The sequence below is a fragment of the Cygnus olor genome, chromosome Z (assembly GCF_009769625.2).
Source record: "Cygnus olor isolate bCygOlo1 chromosome Z, bCygOlo1.pri.v2, whole genome shotgun sequence".
Classification (NCBI taxonomy): Eukaryota; Metazoa; Chordata; class Aves; order Anseriformes; family Anatidae; genus Cygnus; species Cygnus olor.
The window spans coordinates 15,024,257-15,047,997 of record NC_049198.1 but is presented as its reverse complement, the minus strand read 5'-3'; positions in this window follow the sequence as shown (position 1 = coordinate 15,047,997).

Below are 23,741 nucleotides of genomic sequence, written 5' to 3'. Positions count from 1 at the left end.
TCGTCAAAAAAATCACATTATTTCTTTCTCTTGAATTAAAAATCCACTTCATATACTCTATTTTTCTGGTTAAATTAAACACTCGTTTGCATAGGGCTAAATGTAAGTTATAGTTAAACATATAAACTCAGGAACATTTTGTTCTTCCTGATAATGCAAGGTTGCCACTGTACTCAAAATGAGAGTTAGTGACAATGTCAATCAGTATATTATTTCCCTAGTTAAGGTAATTGTTATGCAAGTTGATTCTGCCAGCACCACACCAGATTTTTGACATCTTACATATGCTTTCTTTGTTCTACTCCAAAGATACACACTTATGATTAAATAATTTTAGTGAGGGTACAATTTCTGTAGTTATTCCCTGAAGAAAAAGAGAAGTCATGGCACCACTGAGTTACTGTCTTACTCATATCTAGGCTCTTTGACATACTTTGAATTGCAGCTCTGGGTCCCAGGACAGTCATAAATTCATATAGTGTTGTTAGCAGTGCAGACATTTTAAACCCTGAATTCTTTTAGAACTGGAAGAAATTATCTGGGGGCTACTGCTTATTTGTTATTTTGTCCCTATGTTCATTGCCTCTTCTCCAGCACTTCAGTTTAGAGAGATTCTGTGGTGATTCTTCCTAGGGAAGTATTCCATAGTTCTACTAACAATATGGAGAGGAAATTTATTTATTTATTGTTGTAATCTTACATTTTACAAGTTTTGCATTATCCTGAATAAAAGGTAGCAACAAGTTTTAAAAGACAACCACACTAGCAGGGTCATGAATAAACATCTGTACAACATTCATAGAGCATCTTACTATTTACCAAAGACAAAAGAGCCTGAAGAATAGCGATTTTTATTCAGTGTTCCATGTGTCTAGAAAAAAAGTTGAATTTAGGAAATTGAAACTGATACATATGCACAGCAGATATACAGTATTGTAGTAAAATGGTTTGCCTAAGCTCAATATTAACATCTCATTAAGTTTTCGAAAGTCTTGTTTTAGTTCATGGGCAACAATTTAACAAATCATCAAGATACAATGTAACCAGCTTGACAGATTTTTATTGTTAAGGAAAACCTGTGGATTGCTGAAGTTAATACTGCAATTTTGCTCATTTATGAAAGCTATTCTGACTGTAGGTTATTTGAGATTAAAAGAAAAACTCACAACAGGTGCTTCAACTGAACTCTGACCTCGTTTGTGGCCTTCACATTACATAAAGGAGTTTGTTTTGTTACTTTTATCTGTGTCAATGTTACCTACTACTTTTATTTATACTCTGTTGTGTGCATACAGTTCTTCACACATGGAAATAGCTTGGAATACCTAACTAAATATTACTGCAATTATTTTCAATGGGGAATAAGGTTCTCTGTATTTACAGAGGTAATCTTTCAATATAAGATGGTCTATAATTACTTAGCATACAAAAATAACTTTTGTGATATGCAGCATCTAACACTAAATAATCTCTTGAAAATTTAACTTCCTAAAACCCCAAGTTGTTCTGGACTTTCTGCATTAATTAAAAATGCAAGGAAAATGACAATGCCCAGAGAGACTTCACAGTAGGTCTGTCTGAGTGCAGAACTGAGGCTTAGTGAACTCATCTGAAAGCAAAATTTGAAATTTTGGCTCTATGAAATACAATGGCAAAATATTCTAACATAAGTAAGGTCAGCATTCCACTGACATTGAAAAGATGACTGGTAGCATTTACCAATACTCAGAAATAGCAAAAGTATTTTGAAAAGCCTGCTATATTTACAAAATAAGCATCTGCTGTTTTTTGTTGTTGTTGTTGTTTGTTTTTAAATGAAGCTCCTATTTTTAGCCACAAAACGTATTTAAGTATTTCAGTAGTTTTGCTGCACTGTTGCAAAATGCCTCAACTACTGAATGCTAGTAGAAAGAATGCTGTTTTAGGGCAAAAAATATCACAAAGTGCCATCAACTTCTGCTGAAGTAGAAAACACCAGTAAGGATGCTCCCTTCAATAGGAGATATCACTGAGTCTACACTGCACATGTGAAGTGAGGAGTTTTCCACTATTTTACAGAATGGAAAGGAAAGTTTTTCACCTTACCCATATCATCAATCAATTTCTTTTGGTGTTTTAGTAACCAGTCATTGTCACAAGACTTCTCTGCAAGCCTCTGCTTCCATTTTGTTTCAAATACCTTAATATTAATAACTATCTAACCTAAACACTTTTCAATACAAGTGACATATCAGCACTACTGTATATAAAAAGCTCTGACATAATTACCAGGAGTACAGCATATTTCTCCAGATGTATAGTTGCATATCCTTTTTTTCAAAGCAGACTTTGTCAAATCAGATTAAATACAATTCTGTACCTTTATATTTAAATTGAGGTTTCCACCCTTAAATACCTCCATACTTCCTTACTTTAAAAGAGTTTGTCTTCAGAAAACATTCATCCTGGAATAGCCAATATCCTTTGGTTCGGGCTGTCAGGAGATGAAGCCCACATCCCTTTGAACTGTGGCTGTCTTCAGTCATCAGCTGTTTTTCTGTGGACCTCCACCTCATTCTTTGCCCAGAATGGACAAAGTTATAGGATGATCCCGGGCTATGGAGTAAAGGAAGGGCTTGGCTTTAGGACCCACTGTTCATTAGTGCAAAGTAGCTGGAAATTACCTGTAAACAAGATAGTGGCATGCAGGAAGAGAGATACTTCTCTCTCAGATAAGACTTGAACAGCAAGGTCTATCCCTGCATTCATAAGCAGGAATTTTGTTATTGCAGGAAATGTGTTATTCCTCCTAACATATTTTTCAGTAGTCAGTAATTATGTATTTTTCTTTTTAGGGATGGTTGATCTGAGATCTCTGGTTCTAACACACAAGAGCTGTAACTTTGAAGAGAAGCTGAAATTTATCTGTGCAGTTTTTTTTCAATGGAGGTTACAGCCCCTGCTATAATCACCATTAAGTCTATACACACCACAGATAGATCACAAGTTAGGAGCTGGGTAACCTGTGCTGAAGATACAGTGTTCCTTGTGAGAGACTGAAGCTATCATTTGTTAGAAACTTGTTTTAGGCTTCTCCCTCCTGTTGAGAGGAAAGGCTAGATGTTTGTAACAAGAAAACCTCCAAAACTTCTTGGCCATCTTTATCTGCATGTTTCCCTCTTGTTTCCAACTCCAACGGAAAAAATAAAAATAAAGTACTATCTAGGGTCCAGGAACACATCCTCCTTTCCCACTTATATTATTTCCAGAAAAAGAGGATGCACATTTGTTACAGGCAGGACAACCCACAGTATGTTTACCATGAAAAATACAGATACAGAAAAATACAGAAAGTTCCATTTTTCTTTGAAGTGAATGCATCAGAGATGAAGGAGTCTCAGATTTATTTTAGCAAAACAATATATTAGAGCAATGCAATCTCTAACTAGAGAGAACTGAGATTTGCTGCAAGCAACAGACAAGATACACAGATGTTCAAAAAACAACTATCTTCTGACTTTGAAAAACAGTCTCTCCTGCTGTCTTGCTTCATAGCCCACCAGTAGCTTCTTGAGCTGAAAAGGTTGTACACATACAGGAGAGACTTCTCTTTCACATCTGAGGAGCATCTAGGACTCCTTTCCCTTCATCACAGGAACACATGCTCCTCTCCAGAGTGCTCTGTGCCCCTTGTAGCTTCATGATCCCAACCCCCGGCACTGCTTCCCCTGGGATGTACACACCTGTCCCCAAGGAAGAATCCATATCCCTGACCTCCCAGAGGAATCCACAAGACACCATCCAGCAGCCAGGACCAAGGCTTCTCCACTGACAAGTCATGCTCTTCTGGCAAAACCCAGTCTCCAGCAGGTACCCAGCAAACAGTGGGCATCACATCAACCTGTCACAAGCCTATCTGAGAGCCACAGCCAAATCTCTGAAAAGCCCAACAGGCTACTTTTTCTTACCAGTAGATACTTACTGCACATCATGACTGCAAACTGTTCCTTTTGCACCTAGACCACAACTGGTTGCCCATCCCTTTCCTACCCTCCAGGGACTTTTTCTCCACCTTAAAGCAGGAGAAGGGGAGAGGCCCTAGGAATAGCCATAATGTACTGGCATTCTGAGCAACAGTACACTGCCTTGTGAGCACAAAGACAATTTTTATTTTGATAAAGAACAAGCTCTCTCTATTTACAGTATTTACCAGCTATGCCCAGTGAGGTCCAGCTATCCCCAGTGAGTTCCATTATTTTGACTAGAGTAGATATGGATCATGCAGATGTTGCTGAAAGTGGAACCAGTGCCAATTTTGGTCCATTTCTCCAGTGGTCAGCTGGGAAACTTCACTAGCATCAGTAGTCCTTGCATCAGGAAAATTTTAGGATACATTAACCCTCTAAGGACAAACAAACCAATCACTGAAGATCTTAAACAGTACTATTGAACAGTCTTATACTGTTGTAAGACAGAAATGGCCTCATATGAAAGTGAATGAGAGGATTTCCTCTAGCTTTATCAGTTTAATTTTAATTACCAGTTTGATTTTAAAATTAAACTATTCTTGGTGATATCTAATGTCTTTTGGTTTTAGAATAATGCAAAACTTACCACCCTCAAATTAGCATAGATGCAAAAACTCAACACTAATAAATTTTAAAAATTGTACAGCAAGGTTAGCCTCAAATAAGAGCCCTAAGAACCTATCACTGAGGAAGGGCAGAGAGGCAGCCTCTAGGAGTTTCCATAACATTAGAAAAAAGACCTAAAAAACTCAACTTATTATCAGTGGCTCCCCATACACGTGCATGGAGGCACCTGGATTGTTTTACAGGGCAGAAATAAAGCACACAGAACATGTGAATCTCCCTTCTTGCTGCAACATATGCTACTCTATTAAAAAGGCTTTTACATGAAAATCTCTAGGACCCAGAATGTAATGATTCAACAGTCTTTAAGAAACCAACCTCATCTATCCTGAAATATATTTCTGGTTATTGTTCTCAATAGAGCAAGTGGAATCATTCTTCAAATGGAAAGTTTGAGCAAAATGCCAAATAAATAATCACCTTGCTTCCTGAAAATATAGAGTATTCATGTAGAATTGTGCAAATAACCTGGAAGCACATGACTAGGCAAACTTCAGGTTGTTTTTGTTGATGTTTAATTTAAACTTTAAAGCTTAGAAGTATTAAAGACAGTAAAGGAAATTCAACATTTTAACACGCCGTGAGCAGAACAAGCGAAATCCCAACTGCAGTTGGAAGTAATGTGAGCATCTTGGCCTAAGAAGTCAGTGTTGCATAAAAGGATAGAAAAAGCAATGGCAGGACATCCCCTTAAGGCTTTTCTCAAGTTTATTAACTATGAGATCTCTATTAGCTTGAAAATGTGAGCACTTGGAGTGAGCTCATTTTAGTAGTTTCACCTGCTAGTCCCTCATACTCTTTGTTTCTTGGCAAATAATCCACATTAAAGAAAATGTAACCAAATGAAGTCTCTGGTGTGCTCTTCCATCACAGCAAGTACACACAAATGTTTATAAATAAGCACTGTGACTTTATGAAATAAATATGATACAACACAATAGCCTATTTTCTGAAGTCTGCAAAGCTGCAGTCAGCTAACAGGAATGAAAAGATTCCCAAGAGCTGAAGTGTAAACTGAATGGCATCTCTCTACAGGGGGTGCTTCTTACTGTGGCAGGCTTAGGTAAGTACTTTCTCTAGCTAAAGAAAATCATTGCAGCTCATTGCACCAGTCTGGAAAGAACAACAACAAAAAAACTCTGCTGCCCAGTCAGGCTGTGAGCTAGGTAGGAAACATCACAATGAAGAACAAATGAAGACTTGGCTCCTTTCCCCAGTATTCAGAGTGCCATAAACGAAACCACCTTTTGAAAATATGCCTAAATTTGTAATCTCCAGAGACTCCTACTGAAGATAAGACACTCCACCTCAAGCATTATGTAACATTAGGCAAAAGTACTAGATTGTCTGCTGTCTTCCAGGAATGAGGTTTCTCAAAAATGTGAACTCCTAAAGCCATAGAAGATGATATATTAGGAGGAAAGACAAAGACTAATTTGGATTCCAAATTAATTGGAATTTGATTTTTCCAGAAGTAGTTCACCCAAGAAATTCAGACTGATGTCAGGCATGCTGTTCTGCTTGTTGTAAGGGTAGGTGAACAGGTTGCTGCACCTGTCCAAATACCAGGTACTTGCTGCAGCCATCCTACCAGAAGTTATCATTCAAATCAAAATGTTGTTTTAGCTGCCTGTGTAGTGTTCCTCAGTGTAAGTTTAGAAAACCTGTTACTGCAAACGCATTACCCAGCTAGGCTCATTTTAATAGAGCTGTGTGAGGGAGGAAGAGCATACCCGTTACTGAAGAGCAGTTGTATTCATGATATTTAAACAGCAAACTCCAATGCCTTTGAAATACAGATAGGTGATGGGCCATCTCATCTGAATCATAGCATCTGATCTGCAAAAAAATCCTTTGAATTAGTCAAAGATTTAAAACAAAACATAAGTACCTATCCTTTTAACATGACAGCAGGGTGCTCTCTCTGTTCTGTTAAGTGCATATAATTGCAGTCCAAGATTGCACAAGCTTCTACATCAATTTCTACTTTGTTTTTCAAAGCATTCTGAAAAGACAGAATGAATCAGAAAAGAACAAGAGGCATGTGGACTGGTCCTCAAAGTACTTTTTAACATTCACTGAGGACAGTTCAAAGGCAAATACTGCACAGTAAAAGCTTCCTCCCTTGTTTCTCTTTCTAGAGAATTATCTTGTGTTCTGACCCGACTCAGAGCGATGTCAACGAAAAATGAAGGCATTCTTGTAAGCTGAAACAAGAGTAGACTAACAGCTTAAAGTATTTTCTACACTGTTTGGAAACAATTTCAAAGAAAAACAAAAGAATCTTTGACCTTCAAGAGGAAAAGAAAAGTGTGGAAACTCCAGACTCCAACAAGAAGACATAAAAACAAGAGGAAAGGGTGTGAAAAAGTTAATGACAATAATTACAGTATTAACCTTTCCTTTAATGATGTTAACTCAAAGCATGAGCTCTCAGTGTTCATTCTCACCTTTAAGAATTTTCTCCTTTACTGATAAGAGAATTTACTGCTTCAACTGTTTTGTTAGAAATGGTTTGAGAAGAAACTTTTCTTAAATCCATCTACTTATTATTACCCTGGTTATGAAACTAAGTCCAGGTACCTGAATGTGTCTATACCACAGACAAAGCACTGACTGTGGAACAATAGAGAAATTCCTGACCTAACTCTGAATTGGCTATTTCTGATACTAATCTTACTACATACACACGGTACTTAGAAGGACTGATTTAGCCAAAATAATATGTCATACTTTAAACTTGTATACATCTTCAGTCATCTTAGAGCAAGAAAAATGTTTTTGCATTTTGAGCTTATCATTCAGGAACTGATTCAAAAGTTTGATTTTCTGCCAATAGCAGCAGAAAACAGCTGCCAAAAGACTGCAAAAATCTAAGGAAGTAATATAACCTGCTTACATCTCATTCTAATCTTTCAGAATAGTTTAAATTCTGGAATGTGGAACTTTGTAGACCTCCTGACATTTGTCTCTAGTTTCAGTTATCCCAGGGAAATTATTCCTCCAGTGTACATTCAATTCGTTTAAGCAAGAACTTATTGCTTAATATATTCAGTCTAAATTATTTCTTGTAGCAGTGAGAGCTCCATGGCTCACATGGATCATAACAGGTCAAAATATTAAAAAAATGTTAATGTAGCAAATTCATTATACAGAGAAAAGATAATGGTTCACAAGGGCCTCCTGGAAATTTGGTAGAGATTTTAAATATCTGATTGAGAATATTTGGGAAAAAGATTTATCAAAGAGAATATACAGAACCTAGTTTTCATTAGTGGTTGTGTTACATACAGTGTGGTAAATCCCACAGAGGTTGCTGTATATTGCAAACAAGACTTCCAAGGTAAGAATAAATGTATTGGCTTAAATTTGATCAGTAGTAAATCTTTTATGAAAGGCAAAATGAACACCTGAATACAAAATTTATTACAGGTTTGTAAATCCTTGCATCTAAAAGCAAGAAGGATATAGAGATATATAGGATGTAGAGAGACTTCTGAACTACTGCAATGATGAAATCTTTCTTGATTAAGTATATGCCTATTCCCAAACCTGAGATCCAGGACTGCACAGGTTATTGAATAAAATTTCCATTTTATGTCCAGTTTTACCTCTATTTACATTTCTACAAACTTTCTCCTATCCATTACAGGCAGATTCCTCCATTTTATATACAAAAACTGAAAGTAGAGAATAAGTGATTATATAAAATTGTGGTATGCTTTATAAAATTGGAATTTCCTTCTTTTCCAGCAGCAATTAAACTCAATATCTTGCTGCAGTTGGTCTTATATTAGTTTGTTCATATTATCCATGAAGACATGAGTCAGAAGAAAAAAAAAAAAAACAACAAAAAAAACCACACATTTGTCTTCTAAACATATTACCATATTCATCCCAGTAATACTCTTTTACATTGAATTTCACTGAATATTGTTTGATTGTATTCAAATAATTTTCCTCCAGGTCTTTTTTTTTTTTTTTTTTTTTTTTTCCCCCCTCCTGAGTTATCATTTCAATTAATTTCACCAGGGGTTGTAGGATGTGCTACGGGTACTGAATACTATAGCACTAGCTCTTTAGTGTACAGGTATGCTTGCAGTCACATGCGTCTTTAACCATACTTAAAGAATATAAATCACTGACACATATTTAGCTTATTGAACAGAGTGTCGGAATGAAACTGCCTTTCATTTATAAGACATCCATTGGGTCCGAAGTTAGGTCCAATGCCAAGTATGTGAGCAAGAGCTCCCCTTGCTTTTGCTTGTGAAAGACAAACACGTACAGACAGAATTTACTTCCCGCATTGCCTATCTTCACTTCAAAAAGTACTGAGAAGTAATAAGCACAAGAAAACTGACTAATTATAGAAATCCATAGCAGGCTTTGAAGATATTTATTTGTATCAGTGCAATGTAGTCCCAGTATTTTTCAATAATTTGTAATTTAAAAAGCACTAGAGAAAGCTATATCATAGAGCTACGCATTTTGTGTGAAGTTACTAAAGCGAGCCTGAAATTTTCCAGAAGTATTAGCCAGTTAGTTTGTGCTCTAACTGATAATGAGAGGTGAACTGTAGGGCGGAGAACATTTAGATTCCAGTGCTGAAGGAGAGAGCACAAAGCTGGTGGCATTATAATGCAGACTGAATGTCTATCTGGAGCCAGAATATAAATAGAGATAAGTATATCCCCAGGGAACAGATTCTTTGGGTAAAAGGGGAGGGGTGCAGGGGAAATGGGAGGGGAGAAGGGGCACATACAGACCTTTCCTACCTCATGGAAAACTTCACAAGATTTTTAGCATTAATAAAACGTAGTTAGTTTGTTGCAGGTGAGGTTCTAAAGCTATTCATCTCTTGGAGCCATGAATTCAAATGAGAAGTCTGTCCTTGAAGGTGTATTACTTTGACAGTTTAGTTACTTTAAAGCTTTTTCCCCCACCCCCACCAGAAGTTAATATTAAATTTTAGGAATTAAAGTTTCCTAATATCACCAGCTAGCAGTAAAGCTTGCTAAGGCAACCCATGAAGTATGCCTTAGACATCCTGTTATATTATTTGTAAATGCAGGTATAGCACAGTTCTTATCTTCCCTAGAAAAGAAAGTATTAGATAAGTGAGAAAAAACAAAACAAAACAAAAAAATAAAAATACACAAGTAAAAACATAAGCCATCACATTTACATGTGTACAAATCTGTCTAATAAGGTTTGTTAAACACAAACAATATGTACCTTAGAGTATACTAATATAGGCATACAATTTACTGAATTGAGTTGTTTATATCACCTTCTATTTCACTCCAGAAAATGAAAAATGCATTGCTTTGTGTAGGAGAATAATCCAATCTGCAGTGGCATAAACACCAAATGAAGTGTTGCACCCGGCTTCTATGAAAGAAATACTGCCATTGATTTTTTAGTTATGGTAATAATGAATGTACTAAATTGCACCCCAAGACACTACAACTTTCTTTGGCTGAGAAAGCATTTTCCTATGAAGTTATTCTCAGAGCGTTATCTAACTAGGTATCCATGTATTTTTAAGCTTAAATGATTCCTCACACCAGCCTCATTAGCTCAAACAGTAAAGAACTTAGTCCAGTATTTAACCCCCATCACATCTTCCAGAGCCAGTGCTGTACTGAAACTAAATGATATGAAGAAACTAGTGAACTAACAGATTTTATTTACTAACAGATTTTATTTACTAACATACTATACAAGAATGCATCCACTCTACAGAAAGCAAGAAGAAGAAGAAGAAGAAAAAAAAATGCTCCTCTACCTTCTCTTCTCCCAGCCCTGATTAAATTGACCTTTGTCAGAAAGCAACACACCTGTGGCCTCTCAGCTCCCACTCTGGTTTTCATCTGATTTCCGTTTCCTAATTTCAGACACCTGTGTTGGTGTAAATTAGCACTTCATGGGAGCCCTCTGGCTTTCTGACACCTGTATGGTCTGACAGGTACTCCAGCAGAGAAAAAGGAGCAGTAGCATTGCATTTTCCCCTTTATCTCTCTGTCTTGTATAACTTCAAAATTGGTTTAAGCCAATATAAATGATGTGGCAAAAACACTGGGCTAGCATCGGGAATGTGTACCCTGACCTGAAGAAAGAAGAAGGGAACACTGGATCTGGATGACTGGAGGGATTGATAAAACGTATTTTACAACTCTACGGTGAAAACATTTGCTTGGCCCTCTCCTCCTGATTTCTGACAGGTAAATGCAGAGCAGCCTTGCAAGCAGAGTTACGACTTAAAGTTAGTAAAAGAACTATGATGTGCTTATTTTAAACAGCCTCCACTGAGGGAGTCTGTGCACTTCTGTGTTACTCCAAGATATTGCAAAGGCTCTATAAATGCAGGCCCTGACTGTTCCTTAAGCCTATTAGCAGCCCTTTGCTGTCCCCTCCCCAGTTCGTCATTACCTCTGGGCCCAGTGTCCCCAAACCAGACACTGTGCACCCAAAATGTGGCACAGGAGGGACCTACCAATTCCTTCAGCCTGCAGGCACCTTTCTCATGCTGCCCATGCCACTTACAGGCGGCTTTCTGCACTGCGAGGGCACACTGCTGACAAGAGCCCACACCGTCCTTTTTCCGAGTTGTATCAACTGACTTCAGTTTTGTGTGCAACAAACAGCTCGACAACCCCTTCTGCTGCAGTGATACCACCAGATGTGAGCCTTCTGCTCCCCTGATGTGGCCCCATCCCTCAGCAGTAGGGTCTGCAGTGAGAGGGACCTGCGGCAAGGCACCAAGACTCCCCCGGGTAAAATGGCCAGTGGGGCCGCACGGTGCCTGCGGGGTGCCACAGGCCCAGGCCCTCACAGGAACACCGAGGTGGCAGCAGTCTCTTGCAGGCTGAATTAAAAGGGCCTGTTGTAAATAGGCATAAGTTCATATGAAGTAATTTCTACAGTGTGACTACGCTGTTGTGCCAGATGGATGGTCCAGGATCTGTGGCATAACAGAGAATTGGGACATCAGTGTTCAGAGTACAGGGCTCTGCATGTATGGCTACAGGTAGGGCAAAAGGAGTTTATTATCTTTCCCCCACAGCATTGCATTTTTCTCATTCATTAGGCTTTGTAGCTTAATATGTAAGTCAAATGAAGATCATAGAGCCATTTCCCAGTCCGTCTGCCAGGGAAGCCATAGGCATGGCAAAGCACAGAAAGCGTGCTGTGGTTTTAACTTTTGGGAGCAGGGCAGTTAGAGGTTGCTTCATTTTGTTGTTACTATTGCCTTAACTTTTGACTCAGGCAGTGATTATCTCAACACTATTCCCTTTGAAATTGGTGAAATAGAATTGATCTGAGCTGTTTGCAAATGCACCTGTCCCCTTGTGTGCTCGGCTCTGACTCCCACTGCCTGCTGTGTGTCAGGGAGACTCTGATGCAATTTTTTTCCACTCTGGGAATTACAAAAGGAGGGTTGAGATACTCTTTCAGTGAAAAGCTCTCTCTTCTGTCATCTACATTGTATGGTACCTCACTTTTTGGCTATGGTAGTGACACAGGCGAGGACAAGAAATAAGGTTTTGGAGTTTAATTAGTGTGGTTAGAAAATTGGATTAAAAATGCAATTTAAGATGTGTCTGCTCAGAGAAAAAAACCTTGATGACAGCAGAGAATTGGACTCATAATGTACTATTCACATACAACTAATCTCCCTAACTCAGAACTGATGAGGATGGTTTCTCAGTAATTTGAACACCAGATGGTTTCAGCTCTTTGAATAATATGAACACTTGTAATGCAATTCTTATTGTGTCTGCTTATATCTTCATTGTAGCCGAGGAAAGTTTCATTATAAGTTGATCGCAACTTTCTCAACAGGGAAGGAGTCCAATGTGTCCTTCATTTTGTACTTCATAGAATCACAGAGCGGTTTGGGTTGGAAAGAACCTTAAAAATCACCCAGTTCCAACATCCCTGCCATGGGCAAGGACACTTCCCACCAGACCAGTTTGCCCAAAGCCCCATCCAACCTGGCCTTGAACATTTCCAGGAACAGGGCATCCACAGCTTCTCTGGGCAACCTGTTCCAGTGCCTCACCTCACTCACAGGAAAGAATATCTGTCTTCCTAATTTCTAATCTAAATCTACCTTCTTTTAGTTTAAAGCCATAACACTTGTTCTATCACTGCACCCCCTAAAAAGAGTCCCTCCCCAGCTTTTCTGAAGGCCCCTTTAGGTACTGGAAGGTGGCTATGAAGTCTCCCCAGAGCATTCTCCTTTCCAGGATGAACAACACCAACTCCTTCAACCTGTCTTCATAGGAGAGGTGCTCCAGCCCGTGGTCATCCTCATGGCCCTCCTCTGGACTTGTTCGAACAGGTCCATGTCCTTCTTGTGTTGGGGACCTCAGACCTGAATGCAGGACTCCAGGTGGTGTCTCAGCAGAGCAGAGAAGATGGGGACAATCACCTCCCTTGCCCTGCTGGCCATGCTGCTTTTGATGCAGCCCAGGATAAGGTTGACTTTCTGGGCTGCAAGTGCACATTGCCAGCTCATGTTGAGCTTTCTTCAACTAACACTCCTAGATCCTTCTCCTTGGGGCTAACCTCAATCTATTCTCCACCCAGCCTGTATTGGTGTTTGGGATTGCCCCAGCGCAGCTGCAGGACCTTGCACTTGATCTTATTGAACTTCATGAGGTTCACACAGGCCCACCTCTCAGGCCTGTCCTGGTCCCTCTGGATGGCATCTCTTCCCTCCAGAGTGTCAACCACACCACACAGCTTGGTATTGTTGGCAAACTTGCTAAAGGTGCATTTGATCCCACTGTCCATGTCACCGACAAAGATGTCAAACAGCGCGAGTCCCAGTACCAACCCCTGAGGAACACCACTTGTTACTGACCTCCACATGGACATTGAGCTGTTGACTGCAGTGTTGACCACTTGCATTTCATCTTAGCAGGAATGGTGAACAACAAGGTAGGTAAAAAAACCCTACCCCTCTGCTCCAAGTGTGCTCTTCAACACTGTGAGGTCTAACCAGCAACTGGTGATGAGTACTGCTCCCCAGGCCTTGATACAAGGACCAATACTACTTAACCTTGTCATCAACAACCTGAACAGGATGAATGTATCCTTGCCAAGTCTGGGCAAGACACCAAACTGTGGTGAGTGATCAATATACTGAAGAGCAGGCCTGCCACTCATAGGATCTTGGTAAGCTGAAAGAGTGGGACAGCAGAAATCTCATGAATTTCAAGGACAAGAGGAAAGTCTTGAACCTGGTGCAGAATGACCCTGTGCAGGTTGGGGGCTGACTAGCTGGGGAGCAACTCTGCAGCAAAGGACCTGACAGTGCCAGGACCCATGAACATGGCTTGTCAAGGCATCGTTGAGGCTCTGGTCCTGGTACCGACCCCTGAGGAATGCCATTTGTCACTTGTCTCCACCTGGATGTACTGTGTCCAACTGTTCAATGAAGTACCCAAGTGGCAACTGGCAATTTAAAACTGCCGCTGAACTCTGTGACCAGACTTACTTTTTCTGTACTGGTAGCCCTATATGATGTTTATGTGAACTGAGAACAGCAGAAGACATGCAGGGACATGTCATACAGTGCCATTTTAGAAATGTTTTAGCTCCTTCTGAGCAAGTTTGTATGCCTACATGAAAAAGCATGAAGAAAATAGCATCGGTTTCAACCAAGTGAAGGGGTGTACATCTCTTGTCGTCCTCAGTCAACTTCCCAGTAGGGAAACACAGTCCTGCTGAGTCATACTGTCATATCCTAGCAATCACATTTCTTATCCTAGCAATCACGTTTCATGACCTGACAGTTTCAAACCTACCTTCGTCCAAGGTTTAAAAAAATAAATGGAGACAGAAGTATTAATTTTGAGAGCAGACTTTAACTGTATAACTTGTACAATAAATTCAATAAATTACTGCTCTTCAATTGAGATAGCCAATCACTGTCTTATTTTCCAAAGACGACTTTACTGAAAATGTTTAATTTTTCAAATAGATCAGAAAATACATTATACCTAGAAGGAACTGCAGACTCATGATCCCACTTGGCTTAAAGCTAAACCCGTGTTTTTCACTTGATCCCTTCATTATCATCTTACCAACAACGCAGACCTCCAGAAACAGAGGTGATTATTTGTTGAGTTTGTATTGTTCAGATTATTGCGTTTATTTAGTGCATTTGTGGAGGTAACCTGTGTGTGAATGGACTTTAAGATGCTGTCTGCAGCCAAGTAGCCTATTTACAATGTTGGTATTAAATTACAGGCAGTAGTTGTTGCAGTGTTCCTATACAATATGCTCTATCAGCATGCCAAGAACACTCAGACTGAACTTAGGGTGGGTATGATTTAGTTAAGAGACTAAACAACTGGAATGAAATACTGGGTATCCTTAGTGAATGGTGAGACTTCACATTCATCCATCACAGCTCCTTAGTTACTGAGGGACGTTGGCATGTTAGTGATAGAATGGGTAAACACATTAAATATATGGAGAACTGTCTAATGCACATAAAATCAGTAACAATTCTTGGTGCTCTGAGTTTTACTGGTCAGGTAATGAGTTTCTTTATGAAACCAAAGACATAGAACAAGAAGGGCAGAACGCCACCAGACCTCTTGCCTTATACTGTGTGCAGCTGCCTTCCAGCTACCTCCACACCTAACAGCTAGGAACAAAGTAACAGAATAACAATATCCAAATCAGTCAATCAGAAAAACAAACAAACAGCCTGCTGGAGTTAGGATAAACCCTCAGTTTCTCCTCCTCCTCCATGCAAAAGCTGAATAGTTTACTTTCCTTCTTCTTTCTTCCAGTTCATCTTATTTGTATTCTCTTCAAATTGCCTAAACAGCACTGATGTAATTGGAAACAACATACTGCCTGAAATATCCGACTGTGTGGGAGGTAAAAAAAGCCTCTTTCTCTGTATTTGTTTGGAACTAGGTAGTAAGTTCTACTCAAAGTTAATTCCAGTGTCTAATAGTGCTCACTGGTCTACTGGAACTGGTGTAAATTTTGGGTTAAACCACCAGCAATCAAGATGAAATAGTAAGCATTCATTGAGTAGTTAAATCTATTTTATGGTTAATTCTGCCACTAGCCACAAAACAGCTGTACTTTGGTGTAAAAAAAAAAAAAGCAAATTGTTCCCAGCATTGCTGCACTCTGCTGTTTGTATGTTTAGTAGTAAGCACACAAATTTCAAACCATTTGTGTTTCTTTTTCAGTTCTAGGTTAATGTAAGATAATGTTGGTCATTGGTATAAGCAGTGCAGAGCAAATACTGAATTACTCTTATCATTACTGTTAATGATTCCTCTCAAGTGCTGCTGTTTTGCAGTACCCTGTGAAATACAAAGTCTCCACTTCTCAAGAGTGTACTGCATGGACATATTAGTATTCCCTATCCAACGTGGCTCTGTGTCACTGTGGATGAAGGCAGCTGTTTGGTTAGGTGTTTCTGCTGTTTTCTCAGTGACAAGCACATCCACTGTAATTTCTGCAGCAGGCTGAGAACTAATCAGGCAGCAGTGATATTCTCCCTCATTGTCATAGAGAGAGGAATATTGAAGAGGTTTTTTTTTGGTGTAGAATTCTAAAAGAAAGATAAAGCCTTAAGTTGGCAGATGTCCGGCTTTCAACCCTCACTTTGAGGTATGCTATTTGCTATTATAGATTGTCCCAACATTGCCATACTCCTTTTGTTTTGAAATATATATATATTCTTTCCATCACAATGTCTGCAGACAATTGAGAGATTGTTAACACATACCTAAAATGCATTTTTCCAGGATTTTGGCATCCTTTTTTTATTATTTGGTTAGCTTTGGGGAAAATGACCACAATCCAAAAAACAAAACAAAGCAAAACAAAAAAGTTAACCAGTCCTTACCAGGATTTAGCGAAATCAATGAAAAAAAGTCAACAAATTCAAAAGCCAAGTTCATGTGTGTTTGCTTATAAGAAGGAGCTTGCAACTTTCTTTAGCAAGTACTTGTCATGAGGAGTTCTACAGATATTTTTAACAGTACCAGGTAATTTTCTTGCATTCAAGAACAAAGATGCGTATTTTCATATGTAACACATATGTAGCACATATGTAGCACATTTGGTACAATTGTTAAAAGTAGCTCACAGACTCTTCTAGAAATGAGAATTGATTTCCTGGCTTTTTACATATGGGGAAAACAGACAATAAAACACTGTTAGCCTGATCATTTTATGAGAGTTGATACTGAGGTAAGAGGGAAGTGTCTGCTAAGAGACACATTGAAACACGTTTGACTTTTTTTGCCTTTTAAATTCTAAGAAGTCAGTGGGTCTGAGAGAAGCACCACAAAAAACATGTCTGGACCATCCATTTTCTCTCCCAGCCTCCAGCTCATGTTTTCAGTTTAGGTTTCAGCTTCAGTTTTTGTTATTTCCTATTAGCCAGCAGACTTTTTCATGGCCTAGAAACCCACAACCTCCCTTCACTGGCAGTACATGAAAATGTTCTCCTTGTGTAGCATGCAAAACTGGAGGTGGAACTTGGAATTTGTAAAGGGGCTATTCAGACAGAACATTTCTTACGAAGTTCTTCAGTTAAAAAACATAAGCAAAATTTTTTTTAGGTGACAATTTTTCCAGCCTCTTTTCCTTCTCTCTGATTTAGTGATGTAAACAGGAAAGTAAATCCTTGATTCTGTGTAATAAAGTGAAAGAAGCAGCAGTCAAAGTTTGCACAATCTGGAACAAACCAGGGAGAGGCAGATGAACAGGCCTCAGGGAAGATGACTGTTTACCTGAAGCAACGCGAGAAAGGAAATGAGTAAAGCAAACGGGTAAAGGAAGAAAAATGTCTTTAAAACTTTGTTTTGCTGTGATGCCTTTATCACTGTGCAGAGCCATCCGCTCTCTTCCCATCCAAACACACCTACCCTCTTTTATCCACCTCTGTTTCTCATAATTAAATGGTGAGTGCACTGGAGTAAGATTGATCTTCCTGCTTTGTGTTTGAACAGCACCTTGCACAAACTGCTCCCACATCTTTGGCTAAGAACAGTAAATGCTACAGAGATAAAAACAAAATCTGGTCTCAGAGACTCTGATAAAGAGGTCTGATCATGCCTAGGCCCAACATCATGTAAACCCTTTCCGTGGTAGGTAGGCTTGCGGTGTTAGAGCTGCCATGAAGGCTGTTCATGGGAGCCAGAGGTGCTGGGCTATGGGGCCATGTGAAGAAGGCACCTAGGGAGCTGGTGAGCAAATGGGTAGGGGAGGCCAGGATTAGGTCTGGCGGGAGAAAGGAGATCAGAGGACTTGTGAGACCAGGTGAAGTGCGCTGAAATTGAGTGCTGGAACAGTACACATGCTAAGGATGAGGAGGACATGAGGGTATGCACCCCTGTCCTATCTGGTAAAACCCTTTGCAAGCAGGATTGGAAGGACAGAAGAGAGGGGTAATGGTTACTAGAAGAGGGGTCTATGCACATACCAGTAAAAGCACCTTTGGCTGTTGAGTCCAAGTACGTAGTCCCTACTGACTTCAGTAGACTTACTCTCACTGGTATCAATTGTTGTATATTTTGCTGACAGAAATTTTTACCACTTTTTTTTTTTTTATTTATGAATGAAATTTTTTTTGCCTCCCGTGGTTAGAGAGATTCTGCATTGGACTCAGGAGTGAGTTATGCCAGTAACCTACTGAACAACAAGCCTGCAACATGCTGCTAAAGGAAGTTAAATCACTGCAGCAACCCCAAAGCAGGCAAAAGGTGATTCTTGTCCTGCACACAGAGGAAATGGCAAGCACAGGACTAGATAGATTGCAGTCCTCAGGCTCTGGAAAAGAAATCAGCCAAAACACCCATAAAATCAAATAAACCTAGAGCTTCAAAATCAGTCTGATTAGAACATGAACCCAGTAAGAAGCAAAATCAATGAATTATTGTATCTACATATACAAATCCTTTATCATTTCCAAAGAAAAAGCAAGACACCCATTTTGCAAAGACTTGCATGCTAAATTTCATGTGTGCAGTACTATTTATTGCCTTCAATAACCATTGCCACCTATGTGGTTAGTGAAGGATCCAAATCCATAGTCTGATTCTAGAGTGTATAAAGCATATTGAAGGAGTAATAGCACTGGTCCTGTTACATTTATGGCAGAAATGCACTCTGATGTCCTAGGTGCTTAAATAAATATAGTCTGTACAGGAAGCTCTTATTATTCTGCAAACAATGGGGCAGTTTCCCGGAGTGAACAGTGCTGCGACCTCTGTGTGATTGATAGCAAGGAGCAAGACATGATATTGCCAGCATCCAGACAAAAGCAGAGTATTAGCTGGGAGAGACTCCAGCACTTTTTCATCCAAGACTTCAGACTGTCTCAAAGAGATAGAACAAAAGGAATTAAATACCATAAACCAAAATCTTTAGGAGCAGTGTTGTTGCAGTGTGCTAAAGTAACACAGGAGCTCTGAAATGCTCTCTGGGGTGGCATTTATCCCCATCTCCCTCTCTCTCTCTCAGGAGTTCGGATCCCTAACTTTGGATACTCTCAACAACACCTTACTTAAATGCTCTTAAAATAGGTGTATGATGAAAACATATTTAGAAATCTTGTTGATAAATACAGGGATCCTAATTAATGATTCCTGATGATGAGCAAGAAGTTATATGATCCTGATCCTGTCTTAACCTGAGCCAACGGAAACCTGATTTTAGTGGGTTTAGGCTACATCTGTGCTCTATCTAGCAGCTAGTTCCAGCCCACCATCAGTTAGACTGGGACGAAGTTTTAGGTTTTAGGTGTGCTCCAGTGCACTGGCACCTCAGAGGAGATAACTTAGGCCCACATTACTCCTTGTCATAGCTTGCTGTCACCCTGGATGATTGACTTGGGTCCACACACATGCAACTTGTGATGCACTCTGTTGACAGTATGGCACCATACAGGGCTGTCAGGGTGCAAATGGTGTATCTCTTTGGCATATTCTGCAGCTGAAGTACAGTGCAAGCATGGACCGCAGCTCACTGAGGCCAGGACTTGTGCTTCTCAGAGCCCCTGTGACCACAGTGTGTCAAACAATGAGGAAGAAATAAAAAGACTTACTTCAAAGATTTGACACACTGTGTTTGTATTTTGGAGCTACAACATTAATATGTTTACATTAGACATCACAATTAAGGCTTACCTTCTGTGAAGTTATTCTGGAACTTTTTGTGGCATTTTAACCCTGAACATAAATCCACTGTGCTGATGTTGTTTTCCAGGACATGGGTATGTCCTTCTGGTGTAGTTTACTGCACTTGGAATGAACGAAGTGCTCCTCCTTAGGAGTAAGGGTGGCCCTACTTGCAATTGTCCAAGAATAGCAATTTCTTTCTGAATTCACTCTCTAATCTGATCCAACTTTCAAGTGTAGCCAAGCCATTTAGACATTTCACAGGGGTGTCAGGAGGAAGATACCCTCTTTGAAGAAAGGTGACCTGGCTGTTGTGCCAGCTTCCACCTGTGGCTCAGATAAATATGCAGACTGACAATCTCTGGGGGTGTTGTAAGTGCCCCTCTAGAGCAAGTTCTTTTGCCATTGTAAAGAAATGCTGTTACAGTGCTGATATTCCAGTATCCAAATACCTCCATTCCTGTGACACACACACAAAGAGATCAAGCTAGCAATATATAAATGCATAGAAATATCTGAGCAAAAGTTTCACAGGAATAGTTAGGCCTCAGGAATTTCCCTATGTGCCGTGCCATAACTGTTGAAATTCTGTGGATGTAGCTCAAATATTCTGAGACTTTCCTTTCTCCTAGTGTCTGCAATTCTGTGCGCTCAAATATGGGGTAAATTTATAGATCAGGCATGTGATTAGGATTAGGAGAGGGTTCCTGGTATACGGCTGCACCTCCAAGAGCAGCATCTCACACAGGCCATGGGCTCCAGATGCAACACAGATCTGCAGTTTCTTCCACTCCCTGACTTCAGCCTCATTTGCTCAGCAAGTCGCAGGTCAGGCCAATGAAAACAATTTGCTGGACAGAATAACAGCAGGAAAAAAGTGCTGTGCTCTGCTGCTTTAGGCCAGAGATGCGTGAAATATATCCCTGGGGGAAATGAAGGCAGGAGCTGACTGTGAGTCTCATGGTCAGTGTGTGAGGCATGAGGGGGTCAGCATGAACATGCCCATGGATGTTGTGGAAGGTGTCTATAATGTTTTTTGTTGTTGTTGTCAGACAGAAATTTCCATTTTTGGTGATTTTGAGTGCCTACCATGAATCTTGTTGATCATGGTGACAGCAGTTTACAATGTCTTCTGTAAATTGGGCCCTTCAGATGACTACACCCTCAGGCACATTGAGTCACTCCAAAAAATCATTACACCAACACTTCCTGTAGCTTGTTTAATTCTCAATTTGTCTCTAAATTGTTAACAATTTGTGACTGGAACAAGTGGTCAGAGAACTGCTGGGGAAAAATGTCTTGTTCTGTATCTATACACCAGCTGATCTGTATCAACTCACATCCTGTCATTAAAAACGAGTTAAAAAAATTATAAGTACTTGATAGAAGCTTTGTGATTTTTAGTGAGCTCAAAAGAAGTTCAGGTGTATCAGCTGAAAAGAAGGATATTGATATTGGTTCAGCAGCAATTTTTTTCTTTATCAAAAGACCGGAATATGCTTGTATTCAAGTGCACAATTCAACCACATGTTGATTATTCTCAGAGTTGCCCTTCCTAGTTTGTATGAATGCAACAGTGATCAGGTAATTACGTTCTTTTCTCCCAATAATTTATGTTTTTACAAAATTTAAATCTCTATTTTTGGATAAACATAAGATTACTTTAATCTTTCTGTTAGTTAAACTTATTATTTCCATTTATTGTCTTGAATATAGCTTGTACTTTTCTTAAAAGATATATTTGTGCAGCTGTTGTGCAGCTGTGTCAGTACATCCTTATCTTGTACTGTTGTACAGTACAAGGTTTGGACACATGATGAATGACAGTTATAGTCCAAAAAGAAGATTCCCAGGTAACTTATTTGCTTAAAAATTAGTGATTCAGATTCATGTACAATTCTAAATACTTCCTCACACAGAATTTAATGTATAGCACATATCCAGGTCAAATATAAAGTATCACATTCATATGAATTGAAGGTATGGACACATCTTTAAATCTCTACAAAATTTAATATGATGCCAGCTCACTTTCAAAGATGACTGGCTGGAAATACTATCAGTCTTATAGAACATAGTCCATTAGCTGAAAATTTAGTCCATCGGCTGGAAATACTATCAGTCTTATAGAACAAAGTTCAAAGCAACTGCAGTTTCTGGACTCATTTTGCACAGGAAACTTGTATAAGAAGCTTTCATAAAAGACAAGGTGTATTTGATTCAAAGTAGAGAAATAGGGTTATTTTTGTTCTTGGAAAGTAGCCCTTTTATGCTCACATTTGTGGAACGTGTCTCCCATGCAATCAAGCTGCGGAATTGTCTTTGTAATTCAAGTCAGAGAAGAAGATATGAAAGACACCAAAAAATCGCATCCATTTATCAACAAAACACAACTGATTAAGAAATACAGCCCTCAGTCCCTCTCAACCTCCCTCAGTTCCTTGATTGTCATTCCTGAGACCAAACTGAAGAAAAGTTTATTTTCTTGTCATCACCATTAAATAGTTTAACAAGTCTGGTAGGTGTTTGTGGGTTGTCACGAGGCTTATTTCGCAATGCAAGACTTTTCAGAGCTTGAAGAAATGTACTTCTGGGACAGTATCAGACTAACATAGTCCCAGCTGCTCTCTTTCACCAGTGACCAGTTTGCCAAACTACGCAGGAATTTATTTAGAGGTTCTGAGGCTCAGAGTATTCAACTTTTCTGATGGAGCGGATGGCTTGATTAATTTCAGCCTTCATGAAAAGACTCAATGCCTTTGGTTTTTTTCTCTCCCATCAGATGACTGATTCTGCATGCTGTCAACGGCAGGGCCGGTGTTTCCAGAGATGCAAGGATCCTGGTGCAAGGACAGCCAGAATAACTGCAAGTGTGCATTCAATGGGTCAACGGGTTCTTCAGGAACCTCCAGAAGCTGATCAAGGATATATACAAAGTCCTTCGTCTGGAAGGGAACACGATGGGTCAGGGACTGACTGGTTTGGGAACTCGTGGGTCTGAATCTGGAGCACTGTGTCCAGTTCAGGGTCTGTGGTGTGAGAGAGATTATACACTGGAGAGAATCCAGCACAGGACAGCTGAAGTGATTAAAAGAGTGGAGCCTGGGAAGGGAGGTGGAGACATAGTGAACACAATGCTGGTGGGGAAGTGAGCTAGTGAAGGAGATCATCTAGCCTCACTGGTTCTTAAATACATCCCTGTATCCAGAGCCACTGTGTTCTGCTGTTTGCTCTGTCTCACTCATAGAACATCTTTTCCACATGGCTACTTAGATCCTTCATTTGTAATTTCATCTTCCTGAGGGAACTGAGAGCAGCCTGTGTGCAAACATCTGACCTGAGATTTAAGCACAAGCTCAAACTCTAGCATTGCCTTGTCTAATTGGCCCAAGAATATTATTTTTTCACTCTTCTACATAACAAGGATATCTTACCCAGAACCACTCTTGCTAAAATGGCACAAAAGACAAACTAAATCACTGGCTTAAGCTTCAACCACTTTTCAAGGATGCCAGCTATTATTTCCATACATCCTCCTGACAAACTGGTATCAATACCCACCAGATTAAAAGCAGGGGCATCAAATTCCCTCTCTGTAAACCTTTGAAAATCACGTTGATTGTTCTCACAGGCTTTTCTATAACTGCATCTGCTTGCTGCTGTCTCCGAGGAAAGTCAAAGGGACCACTTGAAGGGGTTTTGCCAAAGGTGCGAGGTGCAGCCCGGAGCGCACCAGTGCCGGCGGCGGACCGGCAGTGCCATCCAGCGGGACCCGGTGAGGTTGCGGGGAGGAGAAGGTCCCCGCCGGGACGCTCTGCCGCCGCCCGGCACCGCTCGAGAAGCTGCGAGACACCCAAGTCCGTCATGGGGCACCGCCAGCGTCCTGTGGACTTGGCAGGTTCCTTCACTCCAGCTCCTTTGGAGTGGACAGCAA